Raw genomic sequence first — 10,221 nt, forward strand, 5'->3', positions numbered from 1 at the left:
TTTTGCTTTGTGTTGGCAGAGCATGAGCCCTAATATATAGTTCTTTTTGTCTTGGCAGTGAGACTGGCACTCCAGCCAGAACCTACTGTAAAGGAAATGGCCAAGGGACAATACTCCCATTCAAACGCACTAGCAATTTCTCCCAGTGGGGATTTCGCAATGGCTAAATTAATACAAACTTTAAAACCGTCTTACTTTGGGGCGGGGGGGACTTACTTTCCAAAAGAAGATGTTATGTGTAACAATATAGTTCACGTGTTCCCAATAAGATTTATTAGACGGGCAAGTTATCACGTAGAAGTTGTTCTGCAAAGACAGAAAACACGGAGAGAAAAGTGCTTCTGCTTCCAAAGGCTAGAAACACACAAGAGAAGAGAACGACTTCACCCCGGCAGCTGACTCACTGACGAGGCTGACACACTTCCACACACTTCCATTCCTGCTGCGCTGTTGTCCCACTGGTGCCGTCCGCTTTACTTCTGACAACGCGTCTTGGTGAGTGAACGAAAAATCAGAGTTTCCAGCAGCAAGCCTCATACCCCTCTCACACCAAGCTGGCGAGATCCTTGGAGGGCCACCTACAGAAAGCAAGCCTTGTTTGTGAACACAGAGGTCAATATTCGCCCGGGCTGGCACAATCCCACTTGGAGGGGGAAAGATGTGGATGTTACCGGTTTTATGAGGCAGAATTTCAGGTACACTGTGAAGGTACTCACGTCCTCTTCTGGATTCTGGAGAGTGGAAGAGCCCCCTGCTGGCTGAGGGAGGAAGCGCCTGCCTGCACCCACAGCAGTCCCGCCCCGACTCCTGTGCGCGCCCAGCCGGTCTTTCATACCCGGTATTGGTGGAGATCTGCTCTGTGCCAGGCGCTGTTTTAGGCTCAGGTCAAGCAGGGATGGATCCTACCAGAAAAGCTACGAATCACAAATGGGGGAGGGGGAGGGCATAGTAGGAGGAGGATGCTTTTGAGACAGAAGAGGAACATCTGAACTGAAGGAAGAGGAAGAGGAGGGAGACCTGTGGGAGGAGCTTCCAGGCAAAGGGCGGGGCACACATGGGCTCCTGGGGGCATCCTCTTGGCCGTGGGGCCACGGTGCAAGGCCAGGGTGGTGGCTGCCTTAGGAGACAATTGCAGCCTTTCCATGCAAGAATTTTGAATTTTACAGGAATCCACCGAGAAGGCTTGAGCAGGGAACTAGCTCTTCCATTTTCCCCAGGTGGTTCTGTGTGCACCAGGGAAGATGAACCGAGCGTGAATTTTTAGGGACCCGTCAGCAGGCCACTGAGGTGGTCTTGCAAGCAACCTGATGGATCCCACCAAACTTGCTATTCGCAAAGAAGTCCAGAGAAGAGTAAGGTGAGATGAAAAGTAAGCCCTTCATCAACGTGGGGCGATGAGACACGACTTGAACTACACCATCGAGGTCTGGGAGGCAGCAAGGGATTGGCAGTGATGAAGGCGAGCAGGATGTCAGTGGCAGCCAAGCCCTGGCTGCAGGTGGATTAGCCACACAGCCAACAGCACAACCTCCAGAGCCAAGTTTCTGGGGTTCCTAATTCTGAGGTTGAGAGCTGTGCAATATCGGGCATCTTATTAATCTCTCTGTGCCTCTGTTTTTTCGTCTGTAGAATGGGTCTGATGATAGTATCTACCTCATAGGGTTGTTATGAGAAACTCGTGTGTTAATGTTATATATAAAATGTGTCGATAACAGCCAGGTCTGTATAAATACTAGAGAAGTAGAAAGCCATCTCCAAGGTCACACTATTGCTATCAGTATTTCTGCTGCTGTCCGGATAAGTGTCACTTGTAGAAACAGAACAAGAGTGGCAGATGAGCTCAGAGGTTTAGACAATAGGATGGTAGATGGGGGTAAGAAGGTGTTCAGATCTCAAGCATATTAAAAAAGGAAATTAGTAAAATGGGGAGAAAGAAACATCAGGAAGAGATTGGTTTAGGAAACAGGATGAGTTTGAAGTGAGGGGACTGAGGTTAGAGTGCACAGACAATTACAAATGTTAGAACAGAGTCGGCGTCAAGCTGCTCCCCGCAACATGGGACACCGGCATCCTGTATGGGAGTCCCAGTGCGAGTCCCAACCGCTCCGCTTCTGATCCAGCTCCCTGCGTGTGCACCTGGGAAAGCAGCACATGACCCGAGTGCTTGGGCCCCTGCCACTGGGAAACTCAGTTGGAACTCCAGGTGCCTGGCTTCAGCCTGGCCCAGAACCAAAGAATGGAAGATTTCTCTCTCTCTCTCTCTCTCTCTTTCCTTTAAGATTCAAGATATTCCCCCAGGAACAGTTGAAGAGCTTGTTGAAGAGCTGAGGAAGACCCCCCCTCCTTTTAAAGGTTTATTTATTCATTTGAAAGGCAGAGTTACAGAGAGAGGGAGAGACACAGAGAGGGAGAGGTCTTCCATCCGCTGGTTCACTCCCCAGATGGCTGCATTGGCCAGGGTTGGGCCAGGCCCAAGGCAGGAGCCAGATGCCTCCTCCAAGTCTCTCATGTGGGTGGCAGGGGCCTAAGCACTTGGGTCAGCTTCTGTTGATTTCCCAGGAGGTGGGATCAGAAATGGAACAGCCAGGACTCAAATCAGCACCCTTAAGAGATGCAGGTACTGCAGGCAGTACTTTAACTTGCTGTGCCACAGCACCAGCCCCAAGAAGGCCACCTTTCTCAAGGTCATGCACACTCCCTGGGGCAGCCCACATCAATGACTGGCCTGGAGGTTTAAAGATCCAGTCTTGGGGCCACCGTTGTGGTGTAATGAGCTGAGCCACAGCTTGCTCACCAGCATCCCATAGAAGCGAGCGCTGGTCCTAGTCCAGCTGTTCTACTTCCAAGCCAGCTCCCTGCTTTTGCAGCTGGGAAAGCAGCAGAAGATGGTCCAAGGACTTGGGTCCCTTCTGCCCATGTGGGAGACCCAAATAAAGTTCCTGGCTCCTGGCTCCTGGCTTTGGCCTGGCCAGCCCCAGCCACTATGGCCATTTTGGGAGTGAACCAGCAGATGGAAGATATCCCTTTCTCTCTCTCTGTAACTCCGCCTTTCAAAAAATAAATAAATCTTTTTTTAAAAAATCTAGTCTTTTCCCTAACTAAAGGCAACTAAGAGGGAACACGGAGCTGCAGCGCTGGCCTGGGAGTCGGGTGAAGCTGTCGCTGTGACTGCGTTGTCTCTCAGCCTCCCCGCTCCAACCCAAGAGACATTCCTCCCTTCCCTCCTCCTAGGTGGACGCACTGAGAAGGAAGGCACCCCGGTCCCAGTGTGTTAGGCAAGTCAGTAAGAATGATGACATCAGGAAAGAGTGGGCCCCAAGAGTCTGACGTACGGAAAAAATATCGGACAGACGCAGGACAAGCTTCTTACAAACAGCAATTCTGCAACATCAAGGGCTCCAGTGGGAGGTGCACTGGTGGAAATGCGCTGTCCTGCAGGCCCCAGGCCCATCAGACTTGCCAAGGTGAGATGGTGCCATTTACCTTCAGAGAGAACAGAGCACCAGGCTTCAGAACCGATTGATAGCACTGTCACCGGTGTAACCTCACAAGCTCTTTTAATCTCCTCACTCTTGTCACTTTGCTGCCATCTGGAGAGAGGATTAATTTCGTTTGTCCCCTGAGGAGATGAATGATTAGATTCCAGCACACGGAGGGAAAGCCTTCTCTAACCCATCAGCACAGCCCGTCTTCGGCAGCTGCTTCCAGATCCACTGCCCGCACCTGCCCCGGGGGATACAGCGCTCTCCAGAAGCCAGCCGTGTTCTCGTCATGGCTGGGGGGCTGCATCAGGAATGAAAAGCCCTCCCACTGTTCCCAAGAAAGAGGAAACAGTCCTAATGCCCGCTGTCTGTGGTCTTCGCAGAGTCCAGCCTCCCTCCCTGAGCGGTGGGTCATCCCTTAAAGTGGGAGTGAGGGGCAGATCCTGCTGCTCTCATGAGTGTCTTCCCACTGCGTGATCCAACCTGTCAGACGCTCAGAGAGGCAGGGATCGCCCCGTCTGCCTACCACTGCCTCCCCGGGAACACAGTGCAGTGCCTAACCACGTAGCAGGTGCTGGACGGTTGAATGAAGACTGAAAAGTGGTACCCAGCGGATTCCTAATGAAGGCACTCACACAGTGCAGGTGACAGAGAGCTCCCCTTAAATCCTGGCTCAGTCGGACTCCACTTCCTACCACCTCAGCATCAGCCAGGGCACTTCAAACAGCTGGTGGGGAAATGGAACTCAGAAATGTCTACTTCAGTGCAGTTTTTCAGAATCCTAGCATAGTTTTCTCAAAGTATTCTCAATGTTCTGGGAACTCTCTGAAGACCCCTCCTATGTGGTTCCACGGCTTCCTTATCAACCTAGCGGCCCACGGCTCATATTTAAAGGCTCTGTGGACTGAGTTAAATTGCAAGAAGACCTCAGGGTGGGCTTGGCATTTGGCACAGAGATTTAGGGGCTGTGAACACCCACATCTGGTATCTGAGTTTGAGTCCTGGCTCCACATCCAATCCAGCTTCCTGCTAATGCACCCTGGGGGGCAGCTGATGATGGCTCAACTACTTGGGTCCCTGTCACCCATGTGGTAGACTCAAGTGGAGCTCCTGGCTCCTGACTCTTTCCTGCCCAGAATTCACCTTTTATAGACATCTGTGAGAGTGAACAAGTAGATAGGAGATATTCTCTCTCTCTCTCTCTCTCTCTCTCTGTCTCTGTCTCTGTCTCTCTCTCCCTCTGCCTTTCAAATAAACAGTTAATTTAAAAAGGCTTTACAGGTGGAGTACCAAATGCATAGGCTCTTATAAAAAGACAAAGTCCTTGATGCAATTATCCAGTGAGAGGCATAAGGATAATTTCGAATGAGAAGAAATGAATTCAAAGATAAGATTCCAAGAAGAACAATCTGTGTTTCGGTACTGTCCAAGGCTTCAAGTGGGACCTCCACGACATTTGCTCTGCTGATCTCATGGAGTGAAAGTGACACCGTAGAATACTGTGCATATTCTCATGCAGGCCTCTCAACAGCTCCACCTGTTAGGTTGACTGGCATTGCCATGCCCATTTCACAGATGAGGAAACTGAGGAGTAGAGAAGTTAAGAAACTCAGTGGTGCTGTGAGATCTGAGCCTGGCAGCTGGACACTGGAGCAGCTTCTTAACTCCCTCTTGGCACTGCCTCCAGAAAGGACAGATCATCCACCTCCTTGCCTCCTCTTCCACCCACAGGTAATCCGATATGATCTGATTTGTAAACTCTGGAAAACAAACATGCCACTTTTCACAGTGTGGATGATATCCATGACTCTGTCTCAACACTGAGGTAACCAGGGAGCCAGATTTTTAATGTCACAATGCTTAAACCTAAATGGAAGTTCATGTCCCAGCTGCTCCTCTTCCGATCCAGCTCTCTGCTATGGCCTGGGAAAGCAGTAGAAGATGACCCAAGTCCTTGGGCCCCTGCACCCCTGTGGGAGACCTGGAAGAAGCTCCTGGCTCCTGGCTTCAGATCAGTTCAGCTCTGGCCCCTGCAGCCATTTGGGGAGTGAACCAGTAGATGGAAGACCTCTCTCTCTCTCTTTCTCTCTCTCTCTCTCTCTCTCTCTCTCTCTCTCTCTTTCTCTCTGCCTCTGCCTCTCTCTCTGTAACTCTGTCAAGTAAATAAATAAAATCTTTAAAAAAAAAAACTAAATGGAAAATAGACTGTATTTGAGGGCAGTGGCTTTTTGCCTGTTTTGTTCATTGCTAAATCCCAAGAGCCTAACACATGGCAGTCATTCAAAATTCTGTGTTGGACTTGCGATTGAACCCAAGGAGCTGCACAGCACCCTCATGCCCACGTGAACTGGACAGCACCACCGAGAACCCACCCTCAGGGCATGGTTCCCTGGGAAAATCCAAGTTGCTAAGTCTCACCTCCTATTTGCCTTGTACTTTTATATGTATACAAAGATGTATTTATTTGTTTGAAAGGTGAAGTTACAGAGAGAGGGAGGGAGAGGTTGTGGGGAGCAACCCGGACTAGACTGAGTTACTGGAATTAAGACTTATTCTATGCATCTGCTCTCCCACAATATGGCGCTGGGAGAGGAGAAAACAGCTTCTACCCAGCTGCCTCTAATCAACTTGACAAGCTGTAGGACTTGCTCCTGATTGGAGGAGAGCAGCGTACTCGGCGTGTGGGCAGCCGAGTTAGGATTGGCGGAGGAGGACTATAAAGGAGGAGAGAGACGGCATGCACCAGGAACATCTAAGGGGAACATCTAAGGGGAACATCTAGCTGAAGGAACACCTGTGCAGCCCCCGAGAAAGCCGGCCGGCGGTGTGCCGCTCCCCTGCGGAAGTGGGGAATGTGGCCAGGGGGAACTGCCCTTCCACGGAGGTGGAAGGGATAGTAGCCAACCCGGGAAGAACCAGCAGCAAACCCGGGGAGGGCCAAGCAGACGAAAGAACAGCGCAGGGTCCTGTGTCGTTCCTCCACGAAGACGGGGAGCGACATAATGGTGCTGTGACTCGGATATGAAGCCTAGGCAGGGTTTAGTGTCGTTCCTCCACGAAGAGGGGGAGCGACATAATGGTGCCGTGACTCGGATATGAAGCCTAGGCAGGACTTAGTGTCGTTCCTCCATGAAGAGGGGGAACGACAGAGGTAGAAGCAGAGAGAGTTTTCTATCTGCTGTTTCACTCCCCAAATGGCCATGATGGCTGGAGCTGGGCCAGGCCAAGCCAGGAGCCAGGAGCTTCTTTTGTGTCTCCCATGTGGGTGCAGGGGCCCAAGCACTTGGGCCATCTTCCACTGCTTTCCCAGGTGCATTAGCAGGGAGCTGGATCAGAAATAGAGCAGCCAGGTGTCCAGCTGGCGCCCATATGGGATGCCAGTGCTGTAGGCTTAACCCATTGAGCCATAGTGCCGGCCCCATGCCTTGTACTTTCTACTCAAATCACCCCGTGAAGTACTTAAGGCAGCTTCATGATGGTGAAGGAATATCTCCAAAGTCATCCAACGTGCTGAAGCGATCAGTAGGCTGAGAACAGAAGTCTTCTCATCGGGCACAGTACAGACGCAGGTGAGACGTTCTCTGAGCCTGATGAGTCCAAATTTCAGCCTTGTTTTGTAATCACTGGATGCCCTTTTGTTTATGCATCGAGGCCAGGCTTCCTCGTGGGTCAGAGGCACGGGCTGAATGACCTCGCCGGGGCTGTTTCTCAGTGCCTCTGAGCCTCAGTTAGAGTCTGGATGCATGGTGACTTTCCATACTCTATCAGTAACTATCAGTCAGGATATAAAATGCCTCTTCAGGCATTTCAGAAAGGGGGTACTTAAATTTTTATTTGTCTATTTGTATTCATTTGGAAGGCAGAGTCACAGATGGAGTGGGGGTGGGAGAAAGGGAGAGAGAGAGGGAGAGTTGACTCCCCAAATGCCAGCAACAAGGGCTGGACCAAACCATAGCTAGCATCTGGGAACTCAATAAAGTCTCTCACGTGGGTGGCAGGGACCCAAGTCCTTGAGTCATCCCCTGGTGCCTCTCAGGGTGTGCATGAGCAGGAAACTGGACTCAGAAGTGGAGCCGGACATGAACTCGGGCATCCTGAACATCGCAGCCAGTACCCTCTCCAGGGAGGGCATTTGACTTGGGGCGTGAGTTCCCCGGGTGACAGCAGAGCTGAGAAGCCAAACAGGATGGGAGACAACCTGCATCCAGAAGGCCGAGGCTGGCAACACGACCAGGGAGGCAGCGACACCACAGCCCAGACGCCGAGGCTGGGGAAGCCACAGCTGCTGCCGGAGCCAGAGTCCAAGCGCTTCCCTCATCCTGTCCCCCAGCCTTGGCCACCACTTACTGGCTGAATCTAAGGAGGATCCAGGGGTCCTGGGAAAATGTGATCTTTATGGAGTGGAACAAGGGCAGGCCGGAGATTGAGGGCAATTGGGTAGTCACCAGCTCATGCATTTCTAGAGCTTCTGTGAGAGTTAGTGGGTCACATATGTACAGCAAGTAGCACTGCGCCAGGCATGCAATCAGACCTAATGAAAGTCGGCTGGCGTTGTGGCTCACTAGGCTAATCCTCCGCCTTGCGGCGCCGGCACACCAGGTTCCAGTCCCAGTCGGGGCACCAGATTCTGTCCCGGTTGCCCCTCTTCCAGGCCAGCTCTCTGCTGTGGCCAGGGAGTGCAGTGGATGATGGCCCAAGTGCTTGGACCCTGCACCCCATGGGAGACCAGGAGAAGCACCTGGCTCCTGCCTTCGGATCAGCGCAATGCGCCAGCCGCAGCGCGCTGGCCGCGGTGGCCATTGGAGGGTGAACCAACAGCAAAAGGAAGACCTTTCTCTCTGTCTCTCTCTCTCACTGTCCACTCTGCCTGAAAAGAAAGAAAGGAAGGAAGGAAGGAAGGAAGGAAGGAAGGAAGGAAGGAAGGAAGAAAGAAAGGAAGAAAGGAAGAAAGAAAGAAAAAGAAAGTTAACTTTAGTATTGTACAGAACAGGCCCAGGCCCAGGCTAGGCCTGGGTGACAGAAAAACAAAAACAGTAACACAGGCTCTGCTACCAACGAGGGCTTTCTCCTGCCTTATTGATGCAGGTGTCCAGCTTCAAATATGAACATGATTCCATCAAGTATCAACGGTTACAGAGAAAAACAAGCCAACATTGGCCAATAAGTGTTTTATTCCTGTAAAATAAAAAGGATCATTAAAAAATCAAACTATTTTTATGTGAGATAAAAAAAAATAGCCTGTCAATAAAACAAGTCTTAGCTCTGTCGCTTTACCTGATAAGGAGTTGATTTAGTGAGCTATCATTTGCACAGCTGAACGCCTGTCTGGTTTTTAAGGTTTTGCTGGTTTCCTAAAAAGGCAGTGGTTTTGCCATTAAAAGCTCATTTTAAGAAAGGATTGTCTCAGATAAAATAGGCCTCAGATGCATAACATGAAATCTTGGGTGAATGAACATGTTCGCCTCCTGGTAATGAACAGAACCCATGAGACCCAGTTAGAAGTCAAGAAGTCTCGGGGCTGGTGTTGTGGTGTAGCGACTAAAGCTGCCACCTGCTGTGCTGGCATCCTACATGGGTGCCAGTTCGAGTCTCGGCTGCTCCATTTCTGATGCAGCTCTCTGCTGTGGCCTGGGAAGGCAGTAGAAGATGGCCCAAGTCCTTGGACCCCTGCACCCACGTGGGAGACCCGGAAGAAGCTCCTGGCTCCTGGCTTCAGATCGGCCCAGCTCCGGCCATTGCAGCCAACTGGGGAGTGAACCAGAGGATGGAAGACCTCTCTCTCTCTCTCTCCCTCTATATTCTCTGTCCTTGAAGTCACAGAATACCAGTGCTGGACCTCAGAAAACACATTCATGTGCTTCACTGAAACGTAGAAATGACTCTGAAAACACGAGTGACAACTATGGCCACTATTCATAGTTGAGAGAAAAACAGAGATGAAGCTGGCGACTTGACTGTGGTGATGGGGTCTGGCTTCACCAGAAAAGCCCCAAGCTCCCTGGCTTCTCATCCTGTCTCCACCTACTCAGGACAGAGAGACGGTTGACTGTGGGAGAGATGGAAGTAATGATGCCGCCTTACATAGGAGGCTTCCTGCGACGCTTTCATTAGGTGGGAAGACAGCAGAGCACGCACGGTCTGTATCTTCTGTAGGACAACTGCACGGAAAAGCTGAGAGCTTCGAACTCATTTTTTTTTTTTTTTTTTGACAGGCAGAGTGGATAGTGAGAGAGAGAGACAGAGAGAAAGGTCTTCCTTTGCCGTTGGTTCACCCTCCAATGGCTGCCGCGGCCAGCGTGCTGCGGCTGGTGCACCACGCTGATCCGAAGGCAGGAGCCAGGTGCTTCTCCTGGTCTCCCATGGGGTGCAGGGCCCAAGCACCTGGGCCATCCTCCACTGCACTCCCGGGCCACAGCAGAGAGCTGGCCTGGAAGAGGGGCAACCGGGACAGAATCTGGTGCCCCAACCGGGACTAGAACCCGGTGTGCCAGCACCGCAAGGCGGAAGATTAGCCTAGTGAGCTGCGGCGCCGGCCTCGAACTCATCTTTAAAGGACAAGAATGAAAATAATATTTTATGCAGGGAAAGGAAGGATGGAGTAGGGTTCCAAAAATTACAGCTAAAACTGAGCTGGGTTAATGGGCTCTTTCCTGGACAAAGTGAATCAGCCTGACAACACGATGCATCAGAAGTCACCGTAGGTTTAAGACAATGGAATGGCCCTGCCATTCTCCATACT

At 51.2% G+C, this 10,221-nt stretch overlaps 1 long non-coding RNA gene across 2 annotated transcripts; it reads right to left on the reverse strand.

Annotated features, from left to right (window-relative positions):
- Window positions 1–250: 250 nt before the first annotated feature.
- Window positions 251–5,617, reverse strand: LOC127492603 (uncharacterized). 2 transcript variants are annotated; one of them, XR_011382964.1, is made up of 3 exons: window positions 3,333–5,617; window positions 717–902; window positions 251–578 (listed from the first exon to the last, which is right to left on the reverse strand). It is a non-coding gene; the product is annotated as an uncharacterized lncRNA (long non-coding RNA). The 2 variants fall into 2 exon arrangements; XR_011382963.1 differs by having other exon boundaries at window positions 672–902.
- Window positions 5,618–10,221: the final 4,604 nt, after the last annotated feature.

The sequence above is a fragment of the Oryctolagus cuniculus genome, chromosome 16 (assembly GCF_964237555.1).
Source record: "Oryctolagus cuniculus chromosome 16, mOryCun1.1, whole genome shotgun sequence".
Lineage (NCBI taxonomy): Eukaryota > Metazoa > Chordata > Mammalia > Lagomorpha > Leporidae > Oryctolagus > Oryctolagus cuniculus.